Raw genomic sequence first — 23,377 nt, forward strand, 5'->3', positions numbered from 1 at the left:
TGGCATTTACTGTATCCTGAAATAATATTAATCCCACTGTTGTCCTTCTTGATGGAATCATCCATGAATATGGTTTATGGGACTGGCCAAAGTGCTAATAGGTTAAAAGAACAACCTATCCAGTGTTCCACTAAATTAAGGTCGCTTCATGGGATTTAATGAAACAAGTACTGCGTGGGGTTTCAAAGGACGTTCCTGTAATTCATGTCTATTTAGGGCTCCTGCTAACCAGAAACCTAATTTCTTTGAGTAAAATAGGTTTTTGTGAAGCCTGGCCATGTGAAAAAAGCTTTAAAGGGCAATAATCAGAAGACCTCATCTGTAACACTTTGTTATTTCGGATCAGTGTTTTGAAAGTTTGGGGGATGGAGTTACTTCCAAAAAAAAAAAAAAAGTCAGTCTGCAAATCAATCAGAACAAATGTGTTACTGCTGCTTGTCTCTCAGAAATGTGTTTAGAGTGAGACCAGGACACTATTAAGTCACAAATGGTATAGGGGCTTAATAGGGCATAGATCCTGCCTCACAGACTCAGTGAAATGGCTCCCATTTGCCCAAGGAGGAACTGATGCTGCTTGCCCACAGTTGGGCCGCTGTCTCAGACAGAACCGTATTTCCTTCCCCTGTTGTGTGTGTATCATACACTGAAAAAAATAATTAAAAAAACAAAACAGTATTTAGTATGAGTTAGTACAGATATCCACAAATAATACTAAATTCAGATTAATTCTTCTAATTTAAGGCCCTGCTTCCACTATTTTTTTCTCGTGTCCTTGGCTCAAAGGAGCAGCTACAGGCCCTTCTACAAAATACTTGTGGAAGCCACCTTAACCATGGATGAGGTCTTATTAGCACCCAGCACTTAATGTCACTGTTCATCAAAAGACAAAATTTTAATCTTAGCAATGTATAGGTCTTTAAAGAGAAATATTATACATAGCAATTACTGTGGCTTGTGACAGTGCTTTCAGGGTACCAAACTGAGGCTTGTAGAGACTGAAGAGCAGCCCCAGCCCCTAAGGATCTTACAGTCTGAGCAGTATTAAGTCATATCTTGACATTTCAGCATGAAACAAAGACGTGGTCAGAATTTAACAAATCTGACTACCTGTGCACTAATGATAATCCATGGATAGGCTTCACTGGGAAGGGAAAGACAGAATAGCTGTGCCAGTGGAGACAGCAGAAGGAATGAGAGACAGGTAAACTGTTTACCAGAAGTAAAATCAAGACACCAGAGGTAATTCCCTGCTAATGCTCAAACTGGATCTGTAACAACCACCACAGGCCAAAAATTTGATCAAGGACGTAAATTCACAGCTGCCTCGAGAAAAATTAGTCTTTCCATACTTTGGAATACTATGGTCAGTTAAGTACTCCTCGGAAGCCCAAACCAAGCCAAATGTCAATAGCCACACTACACCTATGACTCGGATACAGATCTTGTATCCAGTTTCTAGATTCTGGAAACAGACTGCTGATATCTTTACTTGAGCCAAGCACTAATGCTGACAGGCTCTTGGCATTAATGTGTGCTGTCAGAAAAAGGAGGAGGCACACTGTTTACATTTCCTACCTCAGTGATTCCTCTCAGTGGCTTGAAAACTTTTACTGCTAGTGCAGGCTTCTTGCAAAGGCAAAGTCAGCAACTCTGACTATTGCATCAGACTTCTGCCAGCTGCAAAGGAGCTGTAGCTCTATAGCCAAGCATGCCCATGCCAGAACCTGGGGCCCCAAGCTGGGCTCCACTGATGCTGTGAGAGAAGCTATGGGGATGGCAGCTGTTTCCAGGAAGAAATGTTAATCCTCCCCACACCAATCCATTTGCAGCAGGTAACGGGTGGCTTCTCTTTGCCTTTCCAAAGATTTTATTTCCAGCTTCACCCCATCACAGCACTGATCCCCTCAGATAAAGCAAAACCTTCACACTGCCAAGAGGTCCTGTCGCAGCCTTGCCCACAGCATTTAGTAGAGGCATGCAGATAGATTTATGTTTATGGTTCACCAGTGTGCTTATGAGGCAAGGAAGATGAAACCCCAGGGGGTTTCATCACGTAACCCCACAGGGTTACAATCCAGTGGGCTGCCCTTCCCATAACAAATTCTTGAAATCTAACAGATACTGTAATTTCTAATTCCAGCAATTCAGTGCTCACCAAATGCAAAAGCACCTTGAATGTCATGGTAGCCAAAGTCAGTGACCATACGTGAAAGAAGTCTCTAGACTCACCGCAAACACAGCATGCTGTGCCTGCCACCCAAACTGTGCACACAGCTGCCTTGCAGGCAGGTTGTGTACTGACCTGTCAGGTGTGCCCACATGGACATGGAGACTTGAGGCAGCTGTCAGCTTCTTGCAGGAAAGTGACTTCTCTGTGTCTACTGAAGGGACAGCCTGCAAGCACATCCTTTATTTGGTTTTCTCAGCTTTGGAAGGAATAAGGTTCCTTCCTTCACTTGGGCGCAACTTTTAAGAGCAGACAGGCTTAAGAGGTTAAGGAAAATAAAGTCAGAGATGGGACAGATTGCAATGAAGGCTGTAACTTGAAAGAAGGTTGGAAAAAATGCAATTCCAAATTATACTTTGTCATAGATCGTGTTTGTATTAGCCTTAATATCCACTACACAGAATCCTTCACCTTCACAGACATGGTCCAGACCTTGGAGTTGTATCCTATGAGGCAGAGATTGACTGGAACTGAGACCAACATATATCTTGTCTGCATGACAGACTGAAACACACACCCACCACAAGAAGAATATAACTCTCTCTTGACTATGTCTGCATTGCAAAAGAGAGAGGGGGAAGATTGATTTATTTAAACAGTACTTAACTAACAATAAACACTATCAAACCAAAGCAAACTAATGCTCAGCCATTAAAGCATCCATTCAATGGACCATCTGTCATATTGTTAAGACCTTTAGAAGTTGTTTAACAAAATGTTAAATAAGATGACATTCAGCAGCACAAAATGCTTGACTGGCTAATGCAACAAAAAGGGGCTGGCCTGCTGGTGTTTGATATACTGCCCTGTGCTGCAGGCTGAAAGCTCTGGAGTGCAGCAGGGGCTCACAGGCTGTCGCTTTTTATCTCAGTGAATGGTGCCAGAAGAGCCCAGAACACCCACAAGCTACAGGCCAGTGTCAGCAGCATCCCGCAGCAGAGAGGAAGAAAATCCCTGTAGATAGGAACAAATGTACTATGTAAGGAGAGAAAAAGCAAGCAGAAGAAAGAAACTGGCCTACAATAGTGAGAAGGACGAAAGTCCCACATTTTTGGTGACCCATGTCTGTTCCAAATCCAGATGGTTTTATTCCAGCCCACCTCATACGTTTATATTCTACATTTAAAAGTAAAGTTTGATCTATGTGCTGTGAAAATAGTTCCGGCTGGGAATGACAGACTGTCTTGTAAATATCTGACAGCTTTAAAGATGGATGCAGTCAATTCAGCAAAGATCCATGCAAGTTTTGTTTCTTTCTTATGTGAGAACAGATTTTTCTCATTCCTTTTTGGGAACAGCTATTCTGATGCAATATGACTTTTTAGGAACTTACTCCATTGATGCCAAAGGCTTGTGCAGCTTCAAATCTACTATTAGAGTTAAGGCAATGCAACTGAGTAAGGCAGGAAATTAGTATGAGTAGTGGAAGAATAGATAAAATGCTGCCCTGTAAAAGCCCATTTCCTAAGAAAAAGTCTTCCTTTCAGATTTGCAGAAGGAAAAATAAAAAAAAAAAAAATTATGCTTAGACATCTAAGGGTTTTCACAAGACACTACTGTAGGACAGCTCCATTGCCACTGGTGATGCTCCCCAGGCCAAAATGCCACTAACAAAACCAAAAATCTGTGAAAAGCAAACAGCAACACATAAATGACTGTTAAAAATAAGGCCACAATGCTACTCTACAATTTAAATCCTTCCCCTAGCATTACAAGACCTTTTTAAAGACTCAAGGCCTCACAGCACTACAAAATGTAACCCTTTGTCCGCTGGGATCCTTCACTATACAAAGATTTTGTTTCCCATATACCCTACCAGCACATTTACCTAACCAATGCAGAAAAGAGAGAACCCAGAAAACCAGCTGGCAGGTTGAAATTTCCCAGCAGCTCAGCACTGACAGTAAGTATGGAGGTCCTTGGAAAATCAGGCCGAGCATCACAAGCAGAGTTACGCCGTACTACGAACTTCTAGGTTTTGTTTCAGCTTGGTGACAGCTAATAAAAGTGTGGTATTAGCTGGCAGTATGGAGCTGATATGCTAATGGCTAGATTACTGTTCACATAAAGACACCCTGCTAGTCACTTCAGAAGAGCAGGCAAACTCTAGAGGAGATTATAATCTAGAGAGCTTCCTCATGTTTTCACCGACCTTCAGTGGTAGCCAAATACATGTAAGGATGAATTACCATTAAAAGTAACCAAGATTTCCAGGTTAACTTACTGATTTGGCAAGTATTCCCTCTGAAAACATTCTTCTAATCAAGTGTTATTTGATACATCAAAACTGAGACCCAGTCAAGTCCTAGAAAGCAGGAATTCAGTATATGTTAGCAAGGCTAGATAAACACCAACTGACAAATGCATAGAGTTTACCTTGGCTCATTAACAGATACTAACATTGTAAGCCTTGTTCATGCTGTGATTGATACACCGACTTCTTATCTGCTACAACTAAAAATAAAGAACCAAAATCAGTGTTTTCTCTCCCTGAAGTACATTCTTAGAAGGAAAAAAAAATGTTATTCCAAGCTGCCTCTAGAACCCAAGTTGCCTCCCATAAAGGTGCTACTCTCACATGGTGGTAGTGGCATGTTAAGTATGAGCCAGATGTGGACACAGTTTCAGCTTAATAGCAAGAGATGGGGAAACCACACAGCCCATTTTCCTCTCAAATGTCCTCCCACAGCCTGTTTCTGCCTCTGCAAGATCTATTCCAGATGAATAAGGGACCTGGGAAAAGCAAGCAAGATCACAACAGCATTCTGGTGATGGTGTGAGTAAATAACAAAATATATATTCACTCCTTTCTTTCTCAAGTTGTGCTGGCTGTGAGTAGAAAAAATACTTACAGGAACATCCCAGAATGATCATTTTCCAAACTAAGAGCACTAAAGGTCAGTCTTCAGTAATACCAAATTCAAAACTACTGTAACTGTGTCACCTCTTGGGAAAGAGGGAGGATTCTTCAGCAAAACACATGGCAACAGCAGTTTATTTTATCACCCTGCTGTGTTGTTCTGAAGTGAAGGAAGGCTTGTAGGGAGACACAGTACCTTTTATTAGACCATCTATTATTGTTCCTTCCCCGCCCTTTTAAAAGTAGTTTATTTTATGGGTTGGGGTGACTAGAGCACAGAAAAGAGCTCTGCTGTAGTACTTACAGACAACAGAAGAGAACAGAACAAGAGAAAATAAATAAAAAGGAAAAATAAAGAAGAAATAAAGTAAGACAGAGTGATCTATTCAAAAGCTGGCATATGAGTGTTTTATTAGAGACATACACTGTCAGTGTGCAGGGACAGAAGAAACAGAAAAAAGACTCCCTATGCAACTATCTGGCTACAGACTGACTCAAGGAGGCAACCCAGAACTCCAGCCATGTCAAAAGAAAGATTCCCAGAGATGCCAGCCCAGCCCTCCTGTATGCAGTTTTCAATCTACAGGGATGTGAATCTTCAAGCGAGAATGAGGAGGCTGTGCCCAGTTTCAGACTTCCTAAGTCACAGTGCAAAGTATGTAGAGAAAAGCACGTAGCTTTATTCTGCGTGGTAAATACCCCAGCTTTTGACACAGAAGAGCAAAAAGAACATTTTTCCCCTCCATTTTGGGAGTTATAAATTGTGCTGGCCTGCCCCCTTAGATATGTATGCCAATGAAAGCTTCCTACCTGCACGCTTACCTGAAAAACATCACACAAGGTAACGGAAGAGCGCCAGCATGTGGAAGCTGTGCTGCTACAACGCCAGAGAGATCTGGCTCCCACTGCAGATTCTTTGCTCGCATGATCATTAGTTAACTTCAGAGAAGCATCTGACAACCTTCCACAGCGCATGAAAAAAGCTGAAAAGATCAATTACAAAAATGATTAGTATGCAAACTATACGCAGGGTTCTGGAGGCAGCTATTTCTCTGTAAGTGTATCAGAGGCCAAATAAAATCATCCTACCCTCTGTTTGCAACATAAACACCAGTTATAAAGACACCTTTAAGGATTTTAATTCTATTGGAAACACATTCCTCTTTTCATGCAATTATATTGCGTTGAAACGTAAATGAAGCTTTTGAAACATGAAACTAAGGAAACTTATTATCCCATAAAAGGACAAATTTGCTTCCATGGTGAATTAGTCATCTAGCTAATCTACCTAATTCCTTTTCTTTAAAGCAATCTTGCTCTCATCAAAAGTTGTCATTAACTGTACCTGTGGTTGTTATTCCAGGGACAAAGTAGCACATTGTTAAAAATCTGTGTTAAAAGTGTGTTTGAATAGCATTAGTATAATAGTTTTGCAATTGTGGAACTAGGTAAGAACCCAGTACCTTCATTGTAAATACTATTTTCTGTGACCTATGATGTGGATGCAACAGAACAAAACACTCCTTTATAACAGCCAGGCTTACGGGTACGATTGCGCCCTTTATGGCAATGGGTGGTTTTCCACCTTTAGAGAGAGAAAAAGCATTTATCAGACTTAGCTCTTCTCTAAATAAATCAAGAAATCAGGTTTCTAAATGCATCAGGCAACAATATTCCTTACAAGTATGAACTAGAAGCAGCTGCACTGACATCTGCAGAACTGCACCTATTAATAACAGCTAAGGATCTGGGCTATAATACCACGCTATTAAGGGCCAGTAGGTCTCATCAGTCCTCCCTTAAGAAAAAAAAAAAAAAAAAAAAAAGTAGAAATTGAAATATAAAAGCTGAAAACCAGCTACTGTGACTGTATCATCAGGTTCATCTTCCAGGCAAGTTATGTGTGATTATTTAACCTGGAGTGGCCTTGGATTAGCATGAGAGACTCACGAAACCTGCAAACCACATACCGGGTCATTCATCCATGAGCCTATTTGATTCACACTGTTTCAGAATTAGCAGAACACATGCTGACTTGGTACACTGCCTCACTGTAAAGACATTAAACCAGATGTGCAGCAACCGATCGAGACTGCCTTTTCCCAAGCATATTCTTTCTTCCTGCTCAACTATTTCTTACAGAGCTAGGTCTGCTGAAAGGTTACTGAACCACACAGCTAACAAAAATGCACGGAGATAGGAGCTGCATCTTTGACTGCAGGAAAATTCCTCAGGTCCACGTTGAGCCACAGAGAAGCTGTGCTGCTGTTAAACGGCTGATTAGTTTATTCTGCCAAACATCTGAGAGCATCATTAGTTACACAAATGGCTTGAATTATGATCAAATGAGCTGAGTAACCTGCTGCCACGGAACTCCATGTGAATCCTGTTTTATCAGATCCCAACATGTGTTACGCAGTGCGAAGCCCTGGCTCCTGGCTCCACCCGAAGGCTCAGCCAGGCCAGGGCTTAAGAGTCCCCTTATCTTGGGACCACCTCTCCTACTCAATCATTTTACTTGAAGATTACCTCAGTAGATATTCCCATGAGAATAAGACACATTAACACAATACTTTTTCAGACATCTTTTGCTGCTGCACTTTCACACACTGTTTGACAGCAGGTATGTGGATGTGTTGCTCTCTACCTTAGGAAAAAAAAAAAAAAATCCCTGATGCTCGAAAACTCAGTCACAATGAAAAGGAATTAATGAGATCAGTTTATTATTTTCCTAAGACAGCACCAGGCTATCTCTCTTAGACCACAGAAAGGCTACTCCGCACAATACCAGCCATAAGATTTACTCCCCTCCCTTACTTTTTGGCATCACCCTCACAACCCAACCACTTATAGCAATGAGGCTCTGCCACAGATCAAGATACATCAGCTCAAACTAATTCCAATGGCAAAAAACTAAATGCCAGTATTTTGAAGCATCTGTCCTCCAGGTGAGTAAATCCCTGTATTCCAGCAAATTGAAGTTTCTTGTATAAGCAGGGCATCCCTACCCTTCCTTTATAAGCCATCAGTTTCAAACTATATTTCCTCTATGGGGTATATAAACTCTTTGCTCAGAGAGGAAAATATCCAGCTAGTACCACTCCCAAACGTGGGCATCTCCCACGTAGTTACTTTTGTTTTGTGAGACAGTTCACTAAACAGAAGATGGTCTGCACAAAATCAGTGGAGAAAGCAAACTGCAGATCTCAGTCCAGGGACACTGAAAATTTTTTATCCTGCAATAGAGAATGGTGCTTCTATGCACAATTTACTCCAGAATCATTGCCTAGACAGGTATCAAGAAATACAAAGAGGTACTGATGAAAGATTTCTAATGATAGACATAAATCAGTGTTCTCTTCTTTCTTAGCTTTACAAGACTCAAAATTAATTGCTTCATTCCCACCTTTGGGAGTAAATGGTTTCCAAAATCTGAAGGGAAGAAATGCATCACACAAAACCCACCGCTGCCACCAAGAACTGCTACACTCATTTAGCCATGACTGATCAATCAAGAAGCTCCGCAGTCACCAGCATGCCAGCACTGTCAGACAAGAAAGAAGCATCCACTTTCACTCCTGAGATCGGCAGAGAGCTAACTGGGCTTCACACCATGCCCAAAACCCTGTCCAAAGACGAGCTGTTGGAGAAGGCACAGCACAAAGCAGTGTGGTCTTCGCATATCCTGGGTCACGTGCACTGAGCGCACTGCAGAGCTGTGCTCTCTCACTCACACACATCGCGAAGGGATGATCTGCACAACTCCAGCTTCAAGGGTTCTCCCCCTTCTTTTATTATCTCCTCCTGGTGCTGAAGAAGTTCTGCAGCAGTTTAGGAATGAGGGAGAAAGGAGAGCATTTCATCTACCTCCACAAGTACTTGGCTAAGGGACAGCATTTTGTATCTACTGCCTGTTTTTTTTTACACACAAATGTGTGGATCCCGGCAAGTGCACTGCCAGAATCAGTGACCTGCCTCAAACTTCTTTTTCCCTTTCTGTTTTCAAGCAGTTCATGCAGACAGCACCTGAACTGTAAGAACAGCTACACTCAAGCTTCAGCGAGCACCTGGTGAAAGGCATGATGGCTGGATCAGATAAAATAAAATCCCAACGAACACTGTTAGCTACAATAACAATGAGGCCGAGATTTAATCACGCTGCACTCACGTGGCTGGGAATTTGCCAACAAGAGCTTCAAGTTAAACAAGTAGTTTCTGTAAAAATAAACTTTTTATTCGGGAAATTCCCGTTTATTTCTTTTAGGATAATCAGAACAAAATTATCTTGTTTCAAGGTGGATCAACACTCATTTGAGTTCACTTGACTTACTCCACTGCCTCATCGCATTTCAGTTCTCAACTACTACATCACTGGTAGACCACGCATAAAGTGGTAACATATCACACTGGAAAATATACTACTATATTAATAATAATGAACATGATAGAAAAGTATCAGTTTTCTTCTCCTGCCAGGAATACTTTTTGTTCAATAATGCTCTCACAAATCATGTTTAAGTGCAATGGCCTTACATAATGTATAGTGAAAAATGTAAGCCACAAATAAATCTCTTTTTTTTTTTCCTTATTTTTTTATTATTATTATTTTTAACTCAATTCTTTCTGTAGGTAGTATAAAAAAAATAGAGCCTCCGTTGGATTTTCATGCCTAGCAGCTGTAAGGGCTCCCAGCCCTTAGCAGTGCACTTACATGTCACTAAATAAGCTGACTCATTTTCTGCCATGCCACCTTTTCCTAGTGCTGACAAGGGTGCACTTCACACAAATAAAACCATGGACCTCCATACTCCAAACCACCACGGATCCCAAAATAGTGGGGTTTGTCCCCACTGAGAGACAGGACTAGCAGGTAGAATTAGTCAACAGCTCCCTTCTGTGCAGACTCACCCTTCTCAGGTCTGCAGGAACGCTCCTCACCTGGCTCACACAATGCACTGAGTGAAATATGACTGCTTTCATTAATTGGAAAATATTAGCAGTGCTAAAGCCCTGATCTCCCCTCACGACAAAAGAAAAAGAGTGATTAACGGAATTATGTGCACATAAAGGTGGAGTAAAGGAACCACTGTGCCTCGGAAATTTGCCACAAGCATATTTTGTGTTGTTGCTGCGTGTTATTTTATTTGGGGATTTACTGCAGCTTCTAAGGCAATCACTGCAACTCTGTGCTTTAGGAAAGGACATCTGGATCAGGCACATATCCAGAATTACTATTCCTCTTGTAGCAGAACTCCAGCATCTGTTCCATATGCTCTTGTATCTTGTACACTGACTAATTTCCAACAGCACTGGATTTTGCAGGGTTTACTACAGGCCCATCAATATGTTCCTCCACTTAGAGTTCAAAAATCTACTCAGCATTATGACATATAAATTTACAGGGTTTTTTTCTTCCAAGAAGCCTGTTACAGTTCTGTGTACTGTTACTACGGTCTGTCTTTGCATCCCTGGACTTACAGAGAGAGCAGCCATCAGTTCTTTTTCTGCAATGCTCTTAAAGAAGTCTTTGTTCCAAAGCTTCTTAATGGAGCTGTAAGATATGGAGGCATTTTACCATCAATAATTTGTTACTGCTTAAGGGTGTATTTTTCCTGCATAATGTTCTTTCGTGTTTTCTTTTTGATGCCTCTGAATGACCTGGAGTGGGAGGCCAGTTCTGAGCAGCCTCTGATAAATTATCAGTGTCTAGATAGAGAACACAATGCTGGGAAGAGGTTTGCCAACAGAATCTCGGTGCACATCATTTTTATGATTTCTTTTATATTCTTTTTGCTCTTATAGAAAAGTCTTATTAGATTTCCCAAACTTCAGGTGTTCTTTTCCAAGTATCTCCTTTTAGTTTGGCCAAGGACCAGAGACTTACTTCATTTTTACCTTCCAATTTCTTTGGCCTTTCCAGTTTAAGACGCTATGTTGTTTTTGACACATTTGTAACTCCATCACTTTGCTTTAATCTCCTCTAACGACAGAGGGACTTTTGGTGTTTTTGGAGTTAGAGATTTATCCTTCTTGGAATCTGGAGTTTTTGTTTTGGATGCTGGTGTGGACGGCTTAGAGTCTTTTCCATTTTGCTTTGCTTTCTGCATATTTTTTCCTGAAGGCTCACGGACAGGTTTCTTCATTGGTGTTTTAATCTCTTCTTCATCATCACGTACCTACACTCATCTGACACCCACCAGTCTGTCCTATATGCAATCTTAAACACCTTGTTCTATCCAGTGTTCATCAACTAAACTTCCTGTCTTCATCACACACTCCGTTGCACAAAAATTACAAGTACTCGTGGGCGTATTGAGGAATTCAAACTGATCACTATCACACCTACATCTTGTCTCTCCTGCTTGAAGACAAACCTTTCATTTACCATCCTTTTTCTTTTCTTTTTTCCTAGAAGGTATTTTCAGAGGGATCTTTCAACTCCACCAGGGATTTTTGTTGAGCAGTGAATCATAAATGACATTTACCTTCTCACCCACGTAGTGTAACCCAAGTGCAGGTTGTCATTTTACTCACTGGTTTCAAGCTGCTGCCAAAAGATTTCTGAACCAGCTTGTCCACTGCTGCACCCCTGTGAACTTGTGCTTCCCCCAGCCCTCCAAGGATGCTGTACTATGACTGCACACAAGGAGAACACTGTACTCCATTTGGGTTTTCAATAGATTTCTCCCACATGCCATTTTTATGTATTTTTTCTTACCAGATCTTAGTCAAATTTATTTCCATTTACTTCCCCCAACTGTTTTATGAAGGCTGTCTACTGCATGCTTTACGACTTCCTCCCCTTTTCACCGCAGACTTCTTCACCCTCTTGACAAACCCATTCTGGGAATGCAGCTTGTATCAAAACACGACCACTTCTTTTTTGCTATTTTCTTTTGCCCTCAGGAAAAAATACATTTAAAAAAATGGCACTGTACATCCCATATATTGATTCATCTCACATCAAAACCTCCTAGGAAGTCTGGGAGTATCATTACAGCCCTATCTTAGGCTCTCTGGAAAGAGAGCCTATCCACAGCCAAAAAATGATGTGTTGAAAACGTGCATGCATGCATGCACACACACGCACAAGTGCACGCTATCTTACCATCTGTGGAGAGGGTTAAAATGCCGTCAAACTAGCAAAGAACTTTAGAAGGCCACCAGCAAGACTCCCAGTGACACACTGCCCTTCAGGATACCGTCTGTTCTCAAGCTTTCACAGCCACCCCAGCTCACCCATGAAGGGGAAGGGTACCTGACAGCAATTCCTGCCAGCAGCAGCCACCTATATTTCGCTCTCACCACTGCCAGGGGAAGCTGAGGTGCCTGACGTGTCTCACCAGCCTGAAGGCTCACACCTAACCTTGTTTTGCCCTCTAGTTTCCCTGAGGTCTGTGGCTGCATTTTCTTCAGTGTCTTTTTCCAACATCTTTGACTTGCTACTTCATTTCTAGATTACCATTAATTTTATTACTAAGGTAAAAGTGACACGGTTCATAGAAATTTCAAAGTCTTTCAGCTGCCTACTCAATTCCCCTCCAACTGTGCATTCATAAAGCTGATGTTTAAATCTTATTTGTCAAGGTACGGGATGGTTTTATGGAGATCACCTGGGGATTATTTTTTTTATTCTTATTACTGTTTTGAGCGCACCTGCTAAGGAAAGAAGTCCAGCAATGGAAGGGTTTTCACCTCAATATGGGGGGGTGGAAGGATTATGTAAACAGCTTGCCTGTCTGGAAAGAGGGGCCTTGACAGGTCCCGTGTTGTCAAATGACAATTGTGACTTCCTGCATTTCAAAAGTCACGCTCAGATGGTTTCATGTGAAACCCTCTGGGTAATAGTAGCCTTTTGAGGTTATGATATCTCTGGATGGAATTCAATAAAAGAAATTCGCTTTCAATTGAAGCACTGGAACACCGCCAGACAGCCCCAACAATGTGATACGTCTCCAAAGAAAATTGGACTGATCCCCCCCCTCCTTTTTTCTCCTCCCCTTTCTATTTCTCTCTCCATCTTTATTTGTGCTTTTAACCTTGTTTGTGGGTTGCTTTTCTGATATATTTCCTCTCCCAATAAGCTTGAGATGCTGAAGCTTAAAAAAAATAAACACTTGGGACTGAAACAGTAGTAGCTAGTAATAGAGAGACACAGCCGCTCCCAGCAGCAACGACAAGTCGCTCTCAATAGCTGACCTTTGCCATATACGTGAAAGGAAATAGAATAGAACCCCTGCTCTAGGTGAAGGGGAGATATTATTACAACCACCAGCTTCCTAGTCCTTGTTAATAAGGACGGTTGATGTACTTATTTATTTAGTTAGTTTAAGGCCAAGGGATGGGAAAAAGCTCGCAAAACCTGCCTGTCTGCCAGAGGCAAAAGTGTTGGCTTTTTGCTTGGGTTGTCACTCATTTTGCCATGGAATTTTATTTTTTTTCCCCTTAGTTTGACAAGAGCTGTAATTGTCTTTCTTCTTATTTTTATCCTCCAAGCAAATTAACACCTGTGTGTAATTGGGAGGCAGATGATGAAGATGCACCAACCCTGTGAAAGAATTCCTCTTCTCCAGTATTTTCTTAGCCAGTGATCCACCTCTTATATTGTTAATACTACCCATGATCTTCTTTCGATTTCCTGTCAGGTCAAATGGGCATAGGAACTGCACAATGAAAAATAAAAAAGAGAAGAAAACACCCCACAGCTTGGAATCAGACTGCAGATCTGTTTGGCAGACTTTGTGCTGAAGTTCCTTGTGGTTTGCGTTCGATTCACCTTGGGTTGTAAATCCCTTCTTTTGTCTAGGACCTACGATGATTTATTCCTTCCATTAGGTAAAGATTTCAAAACCAGTAAAGTAAGAGCACTATTAAAGTAAAAAAATCCGACCTGGTTCCTCTCCCTAGTGTCACTCATGCTTTTATCCCTCCAAAGCTCACAAAGCTACACAGGTTCAGGTCTGGTCAAATGTCAGCTAAGAAAAAAGGCATAGGGGAAAAAAAAATAAAAAATCAGAGAGTCACTTGTTCTCTAGGTTCTCTTTTCTGATCAGCCATGTCAAAAGAATGGCAAGGGATGGCCAGGCAGTCTTTGGCACAAGTTGTTGAACCAAATTTCTGCTTCAGAGCAGTCCTTGGGATCCACTTGCACTTTTAAGAGACTTGGCTGATTTCTGGCATTGAAGCTGTATCTAGAAGAAAAGCTTCTGGGCTACAAGGTTAGATCCCACTCTTTTCACATTACTAAATAGTTTAACTTTTTTTTTATATATATACATACTATTATTCAGCTGTGATAGGACTCATTTAAGAAATTTTCCAAGAGTGTTTGCAGACAGAGCTCCTTCCAAAGACTTTGCTTACACAAATCCAGAGTGTCAGCAGTAACATTAACCATACCTGATCCCAGTTACCTGGAGAAAACAATTTAGGTACTGTAGAAGCAAGCAGATGGCAGCTCTGGATAAATTTGCATGAACAAATATTAAAGAGGGATTACAAATCCCCTTCTAACACACAATATTTTCACCCAAAATTCTCAGAAGCACAAGGAAATTAAATAACTGTGCCAAGCTAACCAAACTACGCAGTGACAGAGCAAGGAACAGAAAGCAGGTCTCCTCACTTCCCCTCTCACACCCAGTCCTGAAAATACATCACCTCCGTAGAGCGCCGTCTTGGTGTAACAGGCTTTCCCAGGGGCTGAGATATTAATGAGGTACTAAAATATTTAGGTGCATTTCCTGCATCTCACGATGTTAGATTAAAAGAAATCCTGCTAGCTAGCAGTCTTTATAGTCTCATTGTCTCAAGTTAGTATGTAAATAAAATGTGCGTGTACATCTGAGGGCAAGGAAAGTTCAAGTATATTCTGCTGCTCAGATATCTGACCTGTCTGAACGCAGGGCACTAGGCTTGGATACAGCATCCATTTGGAGTCAGTTTTCTTGTTGTCACTATATTCAAGTTAAGGATGGGCTTCGATTTCTCCCCTGGAAAGATTTACAAAAATCAGTTTGTTTGTCCTTTATGGAAAAACTATCAGTTGCCCAGAACATCTTCTCCCTCTTTCGTCTTTGCAGGAAATACCATTTATTCACACATGAAAACATGTTCTAACTGCCTCTGCAATGCATTAGGGTGTTCAGTATACCACACAACATAAGAAAACAATAATAAATAAATAAATAAATGCAGAGCTACATTCTAAAACTTTTTAGTATGTGAAAGATTTTAACTTTGTTATGGAGTAAGTCAAAGCTCTCTAGGCAGAGTAGTTCATGAGAAACTCATCTACATTCTCCCTCTTATTTACCCTCTCCGTTTGATTTTTTTTAAAGAAAAAACAAATAGTTGTAATCAGCTCCTAAACACAGAAGGCAACAGACTGCTGCTTTTGAAGCACTTCAGACATCTACACTCTAATAATCTACGTTTTTTTGTAGCAATAGCAGAAAAATATTCCTTGCAGAGTACAACGTAAGATCAAATCTGCAAAAAGTTACACAGTCTTCATTTTATTTTCGAAGAACCACCTCACTCCTACAAAAATAGTTAAGAATTTTCCATTGCTTCCTGTAGTACCAGGATATCAAGGCTGCTGCTGCAGTCACAGGTGTGGTGATCAGCTACAATCTGTGCTAGCACAAACCTGGTCAGGTCTTATACCATGAAGAGCAAAGAACAGCAATGTTTTTTTTAAGCTATCAAGTGAAAAACAGAATCCTGGCCTGGCTTACATAGATAAACAGACCAGCTGCACAGCTAGCAAAAGTAAGCTAGTGGTGGTGCGTCTAAACACACTGTTAATTCTTGGATGTAGGTACAGGATAAATCTGAAGTATGGCAGCAAGTAATAAATAGATGCAGTCTTACTGAGATGAGCATATTATCTTCTCTTGCCAATATGGATTTGATTAGGTTGGCTAATTGTATGCTACTAAGAGCTCCAACATCAACTCTACTATGTGACGATGCAAGCACTTTCCTCCAGTACAACTTACTTTTAACACGAACGGAGTTTATTTTGATTGTCACCCAGAGTGTCCTGTAAATCAAAATAAACCACACATTTGCTTATCTGAAATAGCATCCACATTGCCAACTATTAAAATCATAACACGCTGTAACATTAAAAACAAAGACCTTGAAGTCCAAGCCAAGAATTTCATTTTTACCTCCTCCTTTCCTTCCTTCCTTCCATACTTTAGGTTGTTAGCAACCAAGTTATTCTTGAAGTTGGAAGAATATAAACCCTTGCCTAGAAAGTATAACTTGTAGTTTACTCCCCTGGACAGCACCAAATTCCTTAGGAAAGCAGAGCCATGAGTTCTAAGTTGTTCAGAAGTGAAGGGGTCCGGGACAAAACCTTTCCCTCTAGCGAACAGAGTCCATACTAGCCCAGAATCTTACATAGAAGTGTACTTGCAGCATACAATAACAGTCTTAAAATATAAACATCTGGGAATTTTACAGTGAACAGAACATAATGGGATATTAAGCTGGGTGTTTTGGCTGTGGTCTTAAGTAATTTCACAAGAAGAATTCAGATCCATCCCCTACAACTTTGTGACTTTCTTTTAGGTGATTTTGCTGTAATGGACTGGATTATCACTTGGTGATCCACTGGGATTTCTCGTTCTTTTAAGACGGTCACCACAGCACGGCACTAAGAAAATTATTTATGATTTGACAGTGATGCAGAACGTGCCCCAAGAGACCAACACTGGCACGGGTATAGCAGGTCTGACTCCCATCAGCCTGAGGTGTGGGAGTTCCTGGGACCACGTCCAGCCCAGACCTCCTGCTCACAGTGTTAACGTTAGGGCTGACACCGTTCCAGAGTCAAACCTGAAAAGGAGTTTTTAAAAGGCTATAATTACGTTTGTTCAGCCCTGCAAGGCCATTGTGAAAATTAACCAGGCCAGGCAAAAAGTCTGCTCAAATCACATTCACAGAAACAACAGTGACAGAAAAAGACCAGGGAAGGAAAGGAAGATACCTACCCCTCAAAAATAAACAACAACAAACAACAGATCACTGCCTACATAGCATAAACATGTAAGATTTCTGTGAAACGGTTCATTTTCCCTCAGATTTTGACAAGAGTATGATAAACTATTAACTTTCTTTTCTTGAGCCATGTTAAAGTCAACCTCCCTTTCTGAACAGGAAAATAAAGCTCCCCCAGCAACACTGAGCTCCACACAAGGAGTTGAGTGTGTTTCAGTTGTCATTCCCACGCTGAAAAGCTTGTAACTCATGAGAAGATTGCAAAAAACCTGCAAACTCCTGCACAGAAGCATCCATGAAGCAAAACAGAGAGCAGTCAAAAATCATGTTTTGCAGAATAAGAGTACCCAGAGAACAGGCAGGTTTTGTTCGGCTCTTAAAAAACAATCTGCAGAAATTACCGCAAAACAAAATCTACCCTTTGTGTTGTACCCATACCCCTCTGAACAGGGTTACTGTCCTACACTGAAGGTTTTTCCCATGCCATTTTACAGCAGTTGGTCCTGCCCTCTGGTTATACTTCAGGTCTCTGGTACTGGAAGGCAGAAGAGACTGAAGCTACACCTGCCAGCAGCACTGCCCCGCTGCACTCTGTAGCCATGGACAAACAGCTTCTTCTTACCCAGCTCTGCCAAGGAAGAAATTTCTGTTTCCAGACCCTCCTTCCCCCACTCGTGCCTCCACCACCATCCTCTGTTCAGCAGGTAGAGCCAAGTAGCCACCAACCAGCAGTTCTACAAGGGCATGTTACCACATCTGTTGCAATAGCTAGACAGACAACAGCTCATGTGCATCCCTCAAAGACTGGTGAAAGCCTTCATCTCCTCTACCAGCGTCTTCTACTTCTGGTAAAAGGAGATCCCTCTACAGCCTGGAGTCCTCTGTGGTCAGAAGTGCCCAATTACAAGGTAGACATGCTCAGAAAAAGAAAGAAGTAGTGACTTTCATTGGAAATCATGCTCTAAAAATCCCTTTGTACTTTTAAAATCTCTCTCCCGTAAGATGATTCATCTCACCACAAACTCCATTTTAGTTTTAAAACTTATTCATCAATCCTCCCACTGAAAGCTGGAAGAAAGTTTTCCTGAAAAAGCTTTTTTGTTATAATATTCTTTGCACAGAAAAGATCTCATTTTTGTTGAAAATGACAAGGGGGGCTAAAGCAAACATGCACAACCCACCGGGATGGAAACCCAGCGAATCAGAGAAGAAAAAACAACCAGCTAGCAGCAAGAGTGGTTTTATTGATTACAGCCACTCTGCTCTTGACCTCTCCACTCTGATCCTAGAGGACAGCCTACAAATGACCTTCAGAAAGATCAGTATGAAAACTCAAACTTCCTCACACATTGGTTGCAGAAGACATAGAGATACCGCTTATGTCTCTCTGAACTTCCAGTAATGCCTCATAGAGCCAACCTGCCTAGATAGCTGGCTCTTTCCCTCGTCCCAAAGTCTAATGACCTCACCATGTCTCCTACTTCACATCTCAGTTCCTACATCAACCATCTCTGATTCACTAACATTAAAAAAAAAGGTAAACCTAGTTGTCTTCCAAACAGCACTTTGCCCAAAGCTTGCTATTTCTAGTTCTGCTTTGAAAAAAGGTGCTTTGTGTATGTATGCTTTCTACCCTTCCCAGAATCTGGCTGCTGTCCACCACTGACACCAGCTGTATAAGCCAATACTGGTACAAGATATTCCCTCTCCCAGAATTTGACGTCAAATCAAGCTCTTAAAGCTTTCATTTAAAAAAAAAATAATTAAAAAAAAATGCCCCAAAGCAAAAGCAGACCCATCAGTCTGAGGATCCTGACTGTGCTCAGCAGCTCTTGAGATAAAACTAGCTAAGGGATCTCCGGAGACATTTGCATATATCTGCTACCTTTTTTAGACTTGGATGCTGCAGTTACAAGGTGCCAGTTACAAGGCCTAGTTACTAATTCCATTCTTGGGACACTCACCTATTCTGTTTCTTAGCATCAGTACACTGGGGAAAGGTGTAAGCACGGGACAAGACAAGAGAAGGTGCTGCTCCCACTGACAAACATTTACATTAAGCCCGAGCATTTCACGCTTTCAGCTCTAGTTGTCTCTGGCTAAATACTTCTGTCAGAAAGAGGTCTGCTGGTCACCTGATTAATAGTGCATTAACTCCACAATCTCTCTTCCGTGCACCAGGGCACCTAGTTAAGTAAGTCAGGCTGAATTAATTTCTGTTTCCATGAACATTGATTATTTTACTTATTTAGCTTCAGTGCTTAGCACAGAACTTCCAGCAAACCTTGTACACGAAGAACAGCCTTCCCTTGCCTTGTGCATTGAGGGCACATTAGGCAATCTTAAGGAACTAAGCAGGAAAACAACACTGCTGATTTTTGTTTTGTCTTCCTCTATCTTTCCCCATCTCCCTCCCAGCCCAAAATGCGAGCTGCAGGCATGATGCATCTGGCAGGGCAATTGTGGTCTGCAGTTCATGTGGATGACTTCAAACCAGGACTCATGAGGGTGTATCGGGGGAAGGAAGAGGGAAAAAAAATAATAAAAAAATAAAAATAAAAAAAAAATCACATGGACTTGGAACGTAAGCTGCAGATGAAAGGTTATCCTTCCCTATTTGTTATCATGCTCCTTCAAGGGACCCTGACGTTCAGTTTTTGGCCGGAAAACTCCCCAAGCTTAATTTTAGTGAACTCTTAAAACAGGGCCCTAGGGATTATACAATACTCTGTGCAACCCCTAAAAAGCATAAATGACTAACACAAAATGACAAATGAAAGGAAATTCCACCTAAACTGTCTTCTTGTGACCAAATATTCCAGCTTGAAGGTTAAGTAATAACCCAAGCAGACCTGAGCTCTGGGCAAATGTTGCAACAGAGAGATCCTTTTCTTCCTGATCTTACTTCACTTGTTTTTAATCACATTTCTTCCTAACAGAATCTGGGTTAAGCAAGGGGCCTGCAATGAATTTCACTGAGACAACTTGTTGGTTTCACAATTCAGATGCAAACTAAGAAGTTATCACTTGGATCCCAATTCATTTATTGATAACTTTACTATCAAACCAGTTTGAAAGAGAGAGCCCTAGAACTCTTCAAGATTATTTTTTAATAACTGTGCTTAAAAAAACAAAAGTCCCCCCAAAAACCCTTGAAGTGCAGAACTTTTCTTACACGCAAACTCCACCATAAATACTGTTCTTGAACCAAAAACCCAAACCAGAGATCTCTTGAACTTCTACCACAAATCATTACGAAGCAGAACACAGCCACAGTCTGCCACACACCCCTGAGATATTCTGGGGAGCTGTGAGAGAAGCAAGATTCAGAAGGTCCTAGGATTAGTGTTCTGATTTTCCAGCTCAAAACACAAGCAGCCAGCACAAGCTTGCTTCCTGTCCTCTTTGTTCAGGGTTCACCATCAGTTATGTGATACTGGGGCAGACAGCTATAGGAGTTCTTGTAAACCCTGGGGCATGAAGCGGCTCTCTGTGGGCTTCCACTGTTGTTTTTGGCAACAAAAGTCAAAGTGGCACAAAGTCACCCAGGCTGGGCCCTATGCTAGAGAGATACCAACGTCAGCCCAGGAGATCTGGGCAACATGGAATTCATTTATTCTACACTCATGTACGTCCCCACAACACAACTAGTGAGACAAAAGCAAATGTTCAGCAGGATACATCCACCAGCCACCGAGTTGCACATTGCATACTTTTCCTCTGGATCTAGGACTCAAAGAAACTGATTATTTTCTTGTCCTCAAAATGTGTCAACATTGTTTAGCTGAAATCATCTCATGCAAATCTACAGGTCTTCATATTTCCTACCCACAGGTGGGTCAAAAAACTTGCTTTAAAAGAAACTTTATTGGGTTTTACTGATCTTTTACTGGAAACTTTTCATTTTGAACAATTATTTACACACTCATTGTTGAAAGTCTATCTCCCTGCAAACACACACACACCCCCCAAAATATAAATATTTAAGTGGAATCTGACCCTATCTATCCATTGTTTCAGCTACTAGAGCAAAGCCTGACTGAGAAGTCAGCTGAACAGTCATTACAAGAAAAAAGGCTCCTTGCTAGACAACAACTAGAGAGGAAGCAGCTTCACAAGCACCGAGGGCGCTTCCAATACAAACTGAGTGGAGAACACAATGGGCAGATCCTCATCACAAACATTTTCCAACATTTCAAAATTCTTACCATAATCTAATGACTGGTCGGGCAAGGATTTTATTTGCTGAAGAAACTCAAATGCCTAAGCTTATAAATGGAAAATTACCTACAAGAACTCCAGGTCTACAGAGAGGAAGGAGATGAGAAAATTGCTACAGATTACACCAGTGCATCCTTTTGTTACAGCAGGCTGGGGAAAAGCATTGTCAAGGAAGAGCATGCTTTCTGGGAACCCTCTCTGTGCAACACTGTCAGGGTGCAGGCTGAGGTATTGGTGCTCTCCAGGTGTTTTCTCGTTCAGAAAAAAACAGAACAGTGCTGCTCCAGAAGGACAGGAGGATCATACCCCAGTCTGTAATAGGCAAAAGTGAAGATTCAAAGAACAAAAATCACACTTCTTGGGGAGCACTGACACCACCTTTGACAGGGAAGCATTCACCAGGGCTTCCCTGCACTGTGGCAAAAGCCAGAGAGGAGAAGCAGCTGCGTGCTGCATGAGTTTGCTGTGTCCACTGGCACAGCCAACACAGAGGCTCCCTGTACAATAGCTTTGTGGAATTACAGAATCATTAAGGTTGGAAAAGCCCTCCAAGATCAACCATCCCCCTACCACCAATGTCACCCACTAAACCATGTCCCTAAGCACCACGTCCAACCTCTCCTTGAGCACCCCCAGGAACGGTGACTCCACCACCTCCCTGGGCAACCCATCCCAATGCCTGACTGCTCTTTCTGAGCTTCGTGCTGTGCCTGTGTGTTAGACATTACTGCTGTTTTTCTTAAGAAAGAGAAGTATTTGAGAGCCTCTCTGAAATTGTTCTGAACTGCTGGGAAGAATTTTATCTTTGTTAACCTGCCACCTGCACAGAGCAGATATAATGACCAGCTACCCCCTGACAGGCGAAGAAGCAAGGCAGCATTTTCTGGAAGGTTGTACCTCTTTAGGTACCTCAGCAAAAGAGCCAGATCCTCCACAACTTGCAGCATCCTGCTCCTCTAGTTGATAATGGCTTTTAGAGCAAGGAAGTCCTCGGCCTTTGCTTGAAAAATACTGCTGCAAATGACGTACAGCAAACAGAGAGAGCCAGCAACAGTCCTCTGGGGAACATGCTGCCTACCAAACACTGATGAAAACCCAGCTGCCTGCATCCAGCACAGCCAGCTCTTTTTTCAATGCACAGTCTTCACTTAGCCTGAGAATGCGATAGGTGTGAACGATGCCCTTCCTTCCAGGCCTTTCCTTTTATGCTTGGGCAAACCATAAGCAGACTTATTTAAGAAAAAAAGCTAATGAAAGCTATGCATCAACCACAGCTCACCCAGGCTAACAGCCAAGTGACTCTGTTTACTGTAACCTCTATGCCCAGAGAAGTTGCTTTTGTTCTTAAAATAGCATCAGTCACTGCAGAGTGGAGATGCAAGGAAATGGAAGACTACATATATGAATAGATTGTCACAGATCCTGGGGTTTGTACATAATATTCGTTTTAATTATACTTTTAATTGATTAGCATATTATTGTACTGCAGCTTATGTAGATCAATGAATATATCAATATTAGGTGTTAAATAAGAATATTAAAAGGCTCCTCTAATGCATAATTTACTTCATGGCAAAAAATCTCTTCCTCTCAGATCATTACTACTGCAAATTTGGAACCTTATCTGAAAGGGTTTCCCTAATGCATTTCCTAGAAATTAAATTATTCATACAAATATGATTTACATTATGATTTTTTAATTTGAGTTGAGTAGCACTGTGGGAATGTGCTATTTTCTTAACTGAATGAGAAGGAAAACTCTGAGTTAGAATGTATTTATTTTGATTTTGTTATTTGTATCCTGGTAACAGCACCAAAGTCCCAGCCCAGGCCAGGACCTCATGGGCCAGAAATTCTGCACAGCCATCGTAAGGAAAAGTTCTCTGGCATAAAACAGTTTGTAAAATAAACACGATGGAAAAAAGGGGAGCAGGACATTGAGTATCATCATCCCCTCTTTGAGAAGCTGGGATGGAGATGTAAGCTGCTGCAAGGCACAATGACCTAAGCCAAGTGGTCTGAACGATGGCAGGAAAATGGAACTGGACTCCATTAAA

General features: G+C 41.5%; 1 long non-coding RNA gene across 1 annotated transcript; it reads left to right on the top strand.

Moving 5' to 3' along the window:
* The first annotated feature begins 11,051 nt into the window (after positions 1–11,051).
* On the top strand, positions 11,052–23,273 carry LOC118163568. Its single transcript, XR_004749111.1, has 3 exons — positions 11,052–11,259; positions 22,612–22,623; positions 23,263–23,273. It is a non-coding gene; the product is annotated as an uncharacterized LOC118163568 (long non-coding RNA).
* The last annotated feature ends 104 nt before the right edge of the window (positions 23,274–23,377 follow it).

This window comes from Oxyura jamaicensis, chromosome 3, assembly GCF_011077185.1.
Source record: "Oxyura jamaicensis isolate SHBP4307 breed ruddy duck chromosome 3, BPBGC_Ojam_1.0, whole genome shotgun sequence".
Classification (NCBI taxonomy): Eukaryota; Metazoa; Chordata; class Aves; order Anseriformes; family Anatidae; genus Oxyura; species Oxyura jamaicensis.